Raw genomic sequence first — 12,012 nt, 5'->3', positions numbered from 1 at the left:
AGATAAGGCCACAGCCAGAGGTCTAAGCAAAACAGATATAAGTAACATGACAAGACGGAGAATTCTAAGGCAACAATCATAAGGATACTGGGCTTGAGAAAAGAATAGAAGACATCAGTGAGACCCTTACCACAGAGATAAAAGAGTTTGAAAAGAAACAGAGATGAAGAGAAGCAATGAACAAGGTTGGAAACAGGTTGATGACTGGAAGAAGCAGAGGAATGAATTAGTGATCTAGAAGACAAAATAATGGAAAATAATGAAGCTGAACAAAAGAAGAAAGAATTATACAACATGAGAATAGACTTAGGAACTCAGAGACTCCACTGAATGCAATAACATCCATATTATAGGAGTACCAGAAGAAGAAGAAGAGAGAAAAGGAGGCAGAAAATTAATTCAGGAAATGGACTGAAAACTTCCCTAATCTTGGGAAGGCAACAGACATCCAGATCTAGGCAGTATAGAGAGCTCCCGCTAAAATCAACAAAAGCAGGTCAACATCTAGACATTGTAATTAAATTGGCAAAAATATAAAAATAAAAAAATTAAAAAGGCAGCAAGGCTAAAGAAGTCCTTAATTTACAAGGGAAAACCCATAAGGCTGGCTGGAGATTTCTCAACAGAATGTTGGCAAAGCATGATATATTCAAAGTGCCGAATGGGAAAAATCCGCAGCCAAGAATACCTATCTAGCAAGGCTATCATTCAGAATAGAGGGAGAGATAGAGTTTCCAGACATATAAAAACTGAGGGAGTTTGAGACCAGCCCTAATCCAGCCCTGCAAGAAATATTCAATGGACTCTTGAGTGCAGAGAGACCAAAAGTGACAAAAACAAGAAAGGACCAGAGAAAATCTCAGGAAATGGCAAAACAAGTAATAAACGGCAATGAGTACATATCTATCAATAACTGCTTTGAATGAAAATGGACTAAATGCTCCAATCAAAGACACAGGGTGTCAGAGTGGATAAAAACAAGACCAACTATATGCTGCCTACAGGAGATTCATTTTACACCAAAGACACCTGCAGATCAAAAAGTGAGAGTAGAGAAACACTTATCACACAAATGGATGTCAAAAAGAATGTTGAGTAACAATAGATAATATTGGACAAAAAGTAGACTTTTGTTCTTGTTTTCATCCTGCTTTGGTATCAGGGTAGTACTGGCTTCATGGAATGATTTGAATGTGCTCCTCTATTTCATTATTTGTAAGATTTTGATAAAGATTGCCATTAACTATTTTTTTAAATGTTTGGTAGAATTCATCAATGAAACCATGTGGTTTTGGTCTTTTTCTGTACTGGGAGATTTTTCATTCTCATTCAATCCTTGTTCTATTGGTCTAAGATGATTTCCTGATTTCCGGATTCAAGATTCAGGATTCGGATTGGGATAATTTTTGTATTTTTAGGAATTATCTTTTTTTTTTTCTAAGTTATCTGATTTGTTAGTATATAATTGTGTATAGTAATCTGTTATTACACTATGTATTTCTTCTCGTTATCCGCGTGAATTGTTTTTCTTCCACTTCTCTCTCTTTTTTAAAAAGATTTTATTTATTTATTTGACAGAGAGAAAAGACAGCCAATGAGAGAGGAAACACAAGCAGGGGAGTGGGAGAGGAAGAAGCAGGCTCCAGCAGAGCAGGGAGCGTGCATGTAGGGTTCGATCCCAGGACCCTGGGATCATGCCCTGAGCCAAAAGCAGATGCTCAACAACTAAGCCACTCAGGTGCTGCTCTCTTCCACTCTCATTTTGGTTCTTGAGTCTTTCTTTTTTTTTTTTTTTCCTTAGTTAATGTAGTTAAAGCATTGTCAATTTTGTTTTTGTATGTTTGTTTGTTTGTTTGTTTTGTGTTTTGGAAAACTGGTCATTACTCCAATGTTATGTTATAGTTTATTCTTGGCATCTATTTTATTTATTTCTTATTTTTCTTTGTCATTTCTTCCTCTACTAAATTTCAGCTAAGTTTCTTTTTCCTATTCCTTGTGGTGTAATGTTAAATTGTTTATTCGGATGTTTTTTCCCTTTAATACAAGCAATTATAGCATAAACCTTTACTCTAACATCTGCTTTTGCTGCATCCCATGAGATATAGATAGATATAGATCATCATCTATCTATCTATCTATCTACACACACATATCTTTAGAATCATGTATTCTCCAAGTATGCTTCAAGTAAAAATGTTCTGATGAAAAAAAATAATAACTTAACAGGGTACTCATTTAAAAATAAAAGTGTATCAGAGGAGGTGGGTGAGGATGTGTGAAATAGGTGAAGGGGATTAAGAGTACTTACCAATGTGTCTCATCATGTCTGATTGATTTCCGATGTTGAACTCACCCCTGCATCCCCAGGATACAAATCCCACCGGCCGTGGTGGAGAATCCTTTTAAAAGTACTCGTTGATCTCTGTTGAGCTAGGAATCTTGCGAGTATTTTGGCGATCGCCCATATTCATCAGGATATTAGGTCTGTAATTCTCCTTTTGATGGGGTCTTTGTCTGGTTTCTGATCAGGGTAATGCTGGGTCCCAAAGACGAATTTGGAAGTTTTCTCTCTTCTATTTCTATAGTTTGAAACAGCTTCAGTAGAATAGGTATTATTTCTTCTTTTTAAAAATGCTTGGTAGAATTTCCTGGGAAGCCATCTGGCCCTGACTCTTGTTCTTTGGGAGGTTTTTTGATTACTGCTCAATTTCCTTACTGGTTATTGGTCTATTCAAACTTTCTATTTCTTCCTGTTTCCAGTCTCGGTAGTTTATAAAGTTTCAAGAATGTACCCATTTCTTCAGATTGCTTTAATTTGTTGTCATACTAGTTGTGGTAATAATTCTCTTTTTTTTAATATTTTTTTAAAGATTTTATTTATTTATGTGACAGAGAGACAGCCAGTGAGAGAGGGTACAGAGCAGGCGAAGTGAGAGAGGGAAGAAGCAGGCTCCCAGCAGAGGAGCTTCGGTAAGGGGCTTGATCCCGAACGCCGATCACGCCTCTGAGCGGAAGGCAGACGCTTTAACGATCGCGCTACCCAGGCGCCTAATAATTTCTACATAATTGTTTTATTTCCTTGGTGTTGGTCATGATTTCTCCTCTCTTTTTTTTTTTTTTTTTTTTTTAAAGATTTTATTTATTTATTTGACAGAGAGAGACAGCCAGCGAGAGAGGAACACAGCAGGGGAGTGGGAGTGAAGAAGCAGGCTCCCAGCGGAGGAGCCTGATGGGATCCGATCCCGGAACGCCGGACCACGCCCTGAGCCGGGCGGCAGATGCTTTAACGACTGCGCTACCCAGGCGCCCGACTTCTCTTTGTTCATGATTTTATCGATTTGGGTCCTTTCCCTTTTCTTTGGATAAGTCTGGCCAGAGGTTTATCGATCTTATTTATTCTTTCAAAAAGAATCAGCTTCTGGTTGTTGATCTGTTCTACCGTTTTTCTGGTTTCCTTTCATTGATTTTTATTTTTAATCTTTATTATTTCCTCTTTTCCTGCTTGGTTTAGGCTTCTTTATTTCATATTCTTTCTGTGTCCTTTAGGTGTAAGGTTAGCTTAAAAGTGCATCTGGGATTTTTTCTAATTTTTTTGAGAGAGGCTTGATGGATATGTATTTCCTTTAGGACTGCCTTTGCAGTATCCAGTAGGTTTTGACCAATGTGTTTTCATTCATTAGTTTTCAATGAATTATCTAGTTCTTTTTAATTTCCTGTTGACCCAATCATTCTTTAAGTGCCTTTTACCTTCCAAGTGTTTGAGTTTCTTCCCAAATTTATTCTTGTGGTTGAGTTCCAGTTTCAAAGCATTGTGGTTGGAAATATGCAGGGAATATTCTCAATCTTTGGTGTTAGTTGAGACCTCTGATTTGTGACCCAGTATGTGCTCTATTCTGGAGTAAGATCACGACACTCTAAGAAGAATAAGATTCTGTTGTTTCCAGGATGGAATGTTCTGAAAAGGGAACCTTCTTACACTGTTGGTGGGAATGCAAGCTGGTACAGACACTCTGGAAAACAGTGTGAGGTTCCTAAAGAGGTTAAAAATAGGACTACCTTCTAATGACTCCAGCAATTGCACACTAGGTGCTTACTCCCAAAGATACAGATGTAGTGAAAAGAGAGCATATGCACCCCAATGTTCATAGCAGCAACGGCCACAATAGCCAAACTGTGGGAGGAGCCAGATGTCCTTCAACAGATGAATGGGTAAAGAAATGTGGTTCATATATACAATGGAATATTACTCAGCCATCAGAAAGACGATCTATACCATTTGCATTGACATGGATGGAACAGGAAGGGATTATGCTTTAAGTGAAATAAGTCAAGCACAGAAAGATAATTATGTGGTTTCATTCATATGTGGAACATAAAGAATAGCATGGAGGACCATAGAGAAGGGAGGGAAAACTGAATGGGAAGAAATCAGAGAGGGACAAACCGACGAGAGACTCTGGACCCCGAGAAACAAACTGAGAGCTACAAAAAGGGAGGGAGTGGGGAATAAGGTAGCCAGGTATCAAGGAGGGCACATGTTGTGATGAGCACTGGGTGGTATAAGCCAAACCAATGAATCAAAAGCTAATGATGTACTATATGGTTGGTTAACTGAACATAATAATAAAATAATAAATAATAAAATAAATAATAAAAAAAGAGAGAGTATACTTATCATGATAGGCAATTGGGTAATGATGTATAGAATTGTTGAATCACTATATTGCATTCCTGGAAACTACTAACACTTTACGTTAACTATGTTGGAATTAAAATAACACTTAATTTTTAAAAACTAGACTGAATGACAAATGCTGGTATCATGTACAAAAATAATTATGGCAGATTTTCTACAAAAATAGTTGAAATCATTTCCAATTCAGCATGCATGCCATTTTAAAATTGTACTTGAAGGTATTTTGCTTGCAGGAAATATTATTACAGACTGAACGAGAATCATTAAAATATATTTTTGTAGAATATCTAGTCATTTTAAGCTTTTTGTCTATCTTTCTTGAAAAAATATATTTACAGTGTTTAAAAAGGAACTGCCTGTAGAGTGACTCCATGTGTAGATTTACAAAAGTAATTACAAATTACCACGTATGTTCAAGAGACTAAAGGAACCACCATTAAAAAGACACAAAAAGTATGATGACAATGCCTCATTAAAAAAACAAGATTATCAATGAAGAGAGAAATTATTTTAAAAATCACCAAATGAATATTTTGGAGTGAAAAAACAATAACTTAAATGAAAATTCATTGAAGATTCAACAGAGTTAAACATTCAGAATAAGAATTAGCAAACTCGAAAATAGGTTGATCAAATAGCAAGAAAAAAGAATAAATACAGTGAACAGAATCTCAGAGACATTTGGGACAACGTTAATTATACCAATCTGACAAAGAGATGCCAAACAGAAACAGTAAAAATGTTGAACTAAACTCCAAGAGAAAATCTTGAAATCACCAAAAGACAACAACCCTGTCACAAGGGAATCCCAATAAGATTATGAAACTACTGCCCATCAGAAACATGGAAGCCAGAAGGCAGAGAAAAAAGTGCTTAAAGAAGAAAACCACAACCAAGAATCCTAGCCAAGCAATGTGATTGTTCAAAAATAATGAATTAAACACATTCCAGAAAACATATGCTTAAAGAATTTCTGTGACACACCCCCATATAAGAAAATTAAGGGAAATCAGGGACCTGGGTGGCTCAGTCGTTAAGTTGCCGCTCAGGTCATGACCGGTCTGGGATAGCCACATCGGTCTGCTCATGGGATCTGCTCTCCTCTCCCTCTCCCTGCTTTGCTCTCTTCTCTGTCAGATAAATAAATAAAATCTTTAAAAAAAAAGAAATCAGATCCTAGGCTGAAGTGGGACCTCTAGATACATTGAAACAGACACACATCACAAAACGAAAGCAACAGTAAGAGCAACTATTATTTATAAAAGATGATATGGATGACATATCTTAATCTCCTTTTATTTCTCTTAACTGATTTTAAATAGTAATTGTATAAGAAACAATATTGGCTAAGATGTAGAAATTTAATATATTGTAATAACATGCAAAAGGAGATGGTTGGAGAAGAGTATTGGGGCTTTATTCATATGGTGCCGATCTAGGAAAAATGAAGCTATAATAAGAAGGCTATCATTAACAAAGCTATGAATGCAAGTTGCTTTCCTTTCTTCTCTCAGATTACTAACAAAGAAGTTATATAGAATAATTATAAACAATGTGCATTCCGGTGGATTGTACGCTTATTATTTAACATTATAGCGGTAATACCAGAAAAATAAGGTAAAGGGAATACAGCTATATAGAAGTAACATTTCTATCTAACTATGGAAAAATATGAAGCTAAAGTTAAGAGGCGGCTACTTAAGCTGCCTCATCAGATGTATTGATGAGCTGATTGCCCTGCTCAGCTGGATTACTCCTTTGACCCCACGGCTCTTCATAATATCAAATTTAAGACATATATGTAAACCCTGAACAACCACTAAAAATAACTCAAAAATATAATGAAATGAAAAGGTCTGGCTTCTGGATACTTCATGTATGAGGCTGGGAAACTGGCAGAATAGCCAAGCAACCTTAAGCTCACTCCGTCCCACTGGATACAACTGATAATATCATATCCGTGCAACAACTCGACAAAACTCCCAAACTGGCAGAATAGCTCCCAATACCAAAGGTAGAGAAGAGTGGCCACACATGGTAAGAGTGGTCAGGGAAGGAGGAGACAAGTTGAGGCTAAATGGCTCCTGTGGGACTGTCCTGGGAGGGAGGGATGCTGCAGACACGGAGAGGGGAGGGAAAGAGACTATCACACAGGGTAGCCCACACAGAAAAGACAAGTCCCATAACATCTGGCTTTAAAACCAGAAGGGCTGAATTTCATGAGTTCTTAAGTAACAGTGGGACTTAAACCTGAAATTTTAAAAACCAGGGGGCTCAGGCCTGAGAGAGCCAGGAGGATGAGAGGAAACTGAGTCCCTTCCCTTAAAGAGACACCACAATAAACAGCCCAGGAGATACAGCACAGAAGCAGCAATTTGAAAATGCCTGGAGCTTATGGAGGGAGAGAGTAGTATATATTCTTTGCAAGTCCCGGGAGGGACAGGAGATTTGGGAGACTCTTTCAGGGACAATAAAGGAGCTGGCAGGAACCATCTTGCTCCCCTGTACTTCCGTAGATAAACACATGGCCACCTATGGAAACAGCATGGTGCCAATGCTTGCTAACACTACCACTCTGCCTCCTACCTTAATGCTTAGGCATATCCACCACCTCCAACCAGGCCTACCTCCTCAGGCCTGGCACTGCAGTTCCTCTACCCCAGAGGACCAGCACGCAAAACTTGCAAACACTGCATGTCCTGCCCCAGTGCACACATCGTGATCCATCCCTTTAATAAATTCGTGGCTGAAACCCATCTAGGCAGCACCACAATCCAGGCAGTATGCAACAGACCTGAAAAGGAGTCAGCATCATTCCGCGTGACTCTTTCTGCCCCAGGGAGAGGGTAAGATAACCACACACACATACCAGTCAGACTGTGGTCCCAAAAGTGGGACTGGGGCAGACAACTGGTCTGATTGCAGGCCCTGCCCACCAATGAAGGCTTCTCAGAGGACAACACAGGACAGTTCCCTGCAGTTTGGTGTTATTGAATCTGCAAATGCCTGGCCTGAATCAACTCAAGATCAAGACACCCCAAGACTGGTCCACTAACACCACAGGGACCAAAAACTGCCCGCAACAGTGCAAAGAGATCCACTGAAGAAAACTTGGCTAAAGGAAACAGTGACTCAGCCACAGCGAAGGGCACATGCGACACATCTGTAGACCCTCTGAAGCACCAGGTTCCAGTGGAACAGGAGCACTGCACTGCAGTGCATTACATGACCTCTTCTTCATAAAAACTCTACTTCTAAGAACAGGAGACATTAAGCTGACTTTCGTAACACAGAGAAACGACACACAGAAAGGTAGACAAAATGAGGAGTCAGAGGAATATACCCCAAAATGAAAATAAAATAAACAGGACAAAATCACAGCAGGAGACTAAGTAAATGAAGATAACTAATATGCCTGATAGAAAATTTAAAGTTGGTGGTCATAAAGATATTGGACTTGAGAAAAGAGTGGAGGTCATAGGTGAGACCCTTTAACAAAGATATAAAAAAAGAGACAACCAGAGACGAAGAACACAGTTAGTGAAAGAAAAAAAAATACAGTAGATGGCATAAATAGTAAACTAGAGGAAGCACTCATAAAAATCGGTCAAGGCACCTCGGCCAAAATAAAAGGATGTAAAGTACAAATACCATATATCTAAAAATGTTGGGTGGAGAGGAGTAAAGAATGGGTTCGCTTCGAACTGACCATCACTAAATATAAAGTGCTACATGCAGAAGAGGTTATATACAAACCTAATGGTAACCACAAATCAAAACCAGTAAGAGGTATGAAAAAAAGAGCAAAGAATCCAAGTATATCAGTAAAGTAAGCCACCTAATCATGAGAGATGAGATCATGGAAGAAAAAGAACAGAGAAGAACTACAAAAACCAAATTCATACAAAACCTAAGTAACAAAATAGCAATAAGTACATACCCATCACAACTACTTTGAATGAAAAATGGACTAAAGACTCCAATCAAAAACACATAAGATGACAGAATGGATAAAAAAGCAAAAGACACATCTAAGTTGCCTTCAAGAGACTCTATTTCAGACCTAAGGACACATGCAGGTTGGAAAGTTAAGGGTTGGAGAAGCACTTACACAAATGAATTTAAAAGAAAGCTGGGATAGCAATACATGTTTCTGCACAAAATAGACTTTAAAACAAAGACTATAAGAACAAAAAGACACACTATAAACATAAACAAACCCTTGAATAAGAAAAATATATCAATAATTGTAAATATTTATGCACTCAACGTAAGAGCACCCAATACATAAAGCAAAGTTAATAACAAACATAAAGGAACTGATTGGATAGTAATACTACAATAGTAAGGGACTTTAATAATTTATTTACATCAATGGATAGATAATCCATTTAGAAAAACAACTGGCGAAACAGTGGTTTTTGAAATGACACATTGCACCAGATGGATCTCATAGATATATTCAAAACATTCCATCCTAAACAGCAGAATACATTCTTTTCAAGTGCACATGGAACATTCTTCAGAATAGGTTCACATTAGACCAGAAAACAACTCAAGAAATTCAAAAACATCCACGTCATACCATGTATCTTTTTCTGACTAAGATATGAACCTAGAGATCAAACCACAAGAAAAAGTCTGAAAGAGCATAAATATATTGAGATGAAAAAACATGTTACTGGTTGGGGAATGAATGGTCAACCAAGAAAATCAAAGAGAAAAAATCAAAACTACTCTGGAGACAAAATGAAAATGAAAACACAGTGGTTCAACATTGTTGGGATGCAAAAGATTTCTAAGAGGAAAGTTTATAGCAATAGAAGCCTACATTAAAAAGCAAGAAACATCTCAACTAAATAACCTGACCTTATCCCTAAAGCAGCTATTAAAAGAACAGAGTCCATAGTCTCTTATGCTTCTTCTCCTACCGATCTTCCTAGTTCTTATGTTCCAGTATAGATGAGAGAAACCATATGATAATTGTCTTTCTCTTGTTTGACTTATTTCACTTAGCATTATCTCCTCCAGTGCCGTCCATGTTGCAAATGTTGAGAATTCGTTCTTTCTGATAGCTGAGTAATATTCCATTGTATATATGGACCACAACTTCTTAATCCAGTCATCTGTTGAAGGGCATCTGGCCTCTTCCACAATTTAGCTATTGTGGACAATGCTGCTATGAAATACTGGGGTGCATATGGCCCTCTCTCTTCACTACGCTCAGTATCTTTTGGGGTAAATACCCAGTAGTGCAAATGGCTGGGTCATAGGGTAGCTCAATTTTTAACTTTTAAGGGACCTCCACACTGTTTTCCAGAGTGGCTGTACCACCCAGCTTCCCACCAACAATGTAGGAGGGATCCCCTTTCTCCACATCCTCTCCAACAATTCGTTGCTTCTGCTCCTTGTCAATTTTTGCCATTCTTAACTGGCGTAAGGTGGTATCTTTAGTGTGGTTTTTGATTTGAATTTCCCGGATGGCTAGTGATTTCCGAACATACTTTTCATGTGTCTGTTAGCCATTTGTATGTCTTCATTGGAAAAGTGTTCGTCTGCTATCTTCTGCCCATTTTATGATTGGTTTATTTGTTTCTTATGTATTGAGTTTGAGAAGTTCTTGTAGATCCTGGATACCAGTCTTTTATCTGTAGTATCATTTGCAAACATCTTCCCATTCCGTGGGCTTCCTTAGTTTTTTTTTTTGACTTTTTCTTGGTTTTTTTTTTTTCAGTAGAAAAGCACATTTCCTATGAAGTTCTTCTTCTGTTAGTAACATAACATATTGCATGACATAATAAAGGTCAAATACTTTCCAGTCTGACTCATACGTGGCCCCTGCATGAGCGGACGAGTAACTGCTATCTAGAGTTACTGGTGCTTAAAGGGTGAGATAACCCTTTTCTTTCTGTTTCTTCTGCTTCCTCTAAACCATTATTGATAGCCTCACTTGAACTGCTTGATTTGAATTAACTGCTCCATTAGTTGATTCAGTACTATCAGAAGCAGTCTTACCCACTTGTTGCCTATCACGTGGTTTTACCATCTCTTCAGTTGTGCAGCCTGTCTTAGAGAATCTGATCCTGATGTGTCAGTTACTCAATGTTAAAGGGGAAAAAAAAGGGGGAGCAGAAGACATGAGAAAATACGGACCCAATAATATAGTCCACCAGAGATTGCCAGAGGAAGGATTATGTTCTGTTTTCCATTTTGCTTTACAGGCTGATTTGTCATTTCACAACCACCAGCTTTTGAGATGCTTGTTAGGCTTTTCTCCTGCTCTTGGTGTTGACGTGGTCAAATTATTATCCATGTCAAGTCCAATTCTACTTTGTTTCAATGGATTTTTCTCTCTTGTGCTTATGCTTCCTATAGTGATTTGATAAATTGATGTCAACCATCCAGTTTCATTCTTTGGTGAATTTTCTCCCCCCAAAGGCAGGCTTTCATAAGATCTGAATATTTCCTTGTTGCTCTGGCAAGACATTGTGCTTGGATCTGGTTTGATTGCTAAGAAGCTTTCCTTGCTCTCGGCCTCATCTTTTCTGGGGGCTTCATGTAAAACTGTGATGACAGAAATATATCCTCAGGCTCCAATGATGGTCATGACTACGCAGTGTAGGTTGTCTTTCTTGCTTAGCCTGCAGCAACGATAGAACCAGCAGCATCTTCAGCCATTCACAATTTCTCACTTACTGACCTGTGGTCCTGCGCAAACAGGACCCACAGGGAAAGCCAGGCAGTTTCTTTTGACCAGTCCCCCCCCCCCCGCCATGGTATGGGCCTATATGGGAAGGCTTAAAAATTTATGTGCTGGCTTGACGTGCAGCCTCAAAAGCCTAGCCATGTGTTCCTATGCTGTTGCCCAATATGCCCCCAGCCAGAGGTAAGGCCTGTCTAGCCAGCCAACTCCCCTAAGAGCCAGACCAGCTATGCTCCACCCAAGCCTCAGCCTAATAAACTATTAGGCTTCCTTGCCAGACTGCAAAACTATTCAAACCAATCACATCCTCCCATAAAATTAAGGCTCACAACAACCTTTTGTTTCTACAAAGCCTGCCTCCCTCAGCCCCTGCTTATTGACTCTGTTTCCAAGAACAACTCTCATGTGGCCTTGCTTGGACTGCCATGATTTCCTCGGGAACTGTATAACTGATTAATAAACTTCCGTTTTATTTCATCTGTCTGGTGTCATGTGTTGTGCACTTGGACATCCCATACTATTTAGGGTGGAGCATCCCTTTCTCACCAATGAAGTGAATAGGAATAAATCAAAACTGGGGGCAGACTTTCCCGTTTCTTTGCACGTCTCTTAA

General features: G+C 38.6%; 1 pseudogene; it reads right to left on the bottom strand.

Moving 5' to 3' along the window:
• Positions 1–11,236, bottom strand: part of LOC121102290 — a 71,965-nt pseudogene extending 60,729 nt beyond the window's left edge.
• Positions 11,237–12,012: the final 776 nt, after the last annotated feature.

This window comes from Ursus maritimus, assembly GCF_017311325.1.
Source record: "Ursus maritimus isolate PB19 chromosome X unlocalized genomic scaffold, ASM1731132v1 scaffold_X1, whole genome shotgun sequence".
In the NCBI taxonomy this organism is placed as follows: Eukaryota; Metazoa; Chordata; class Mammalia; order Carnivora; family Ursidae; genus Ursus; species Ursus maritimus.
The sequence above is the reverse complement of the archived record's forward strand: the minus strand, read 5'-3'. Positions and strand labels throughout refer to the sequence as shown.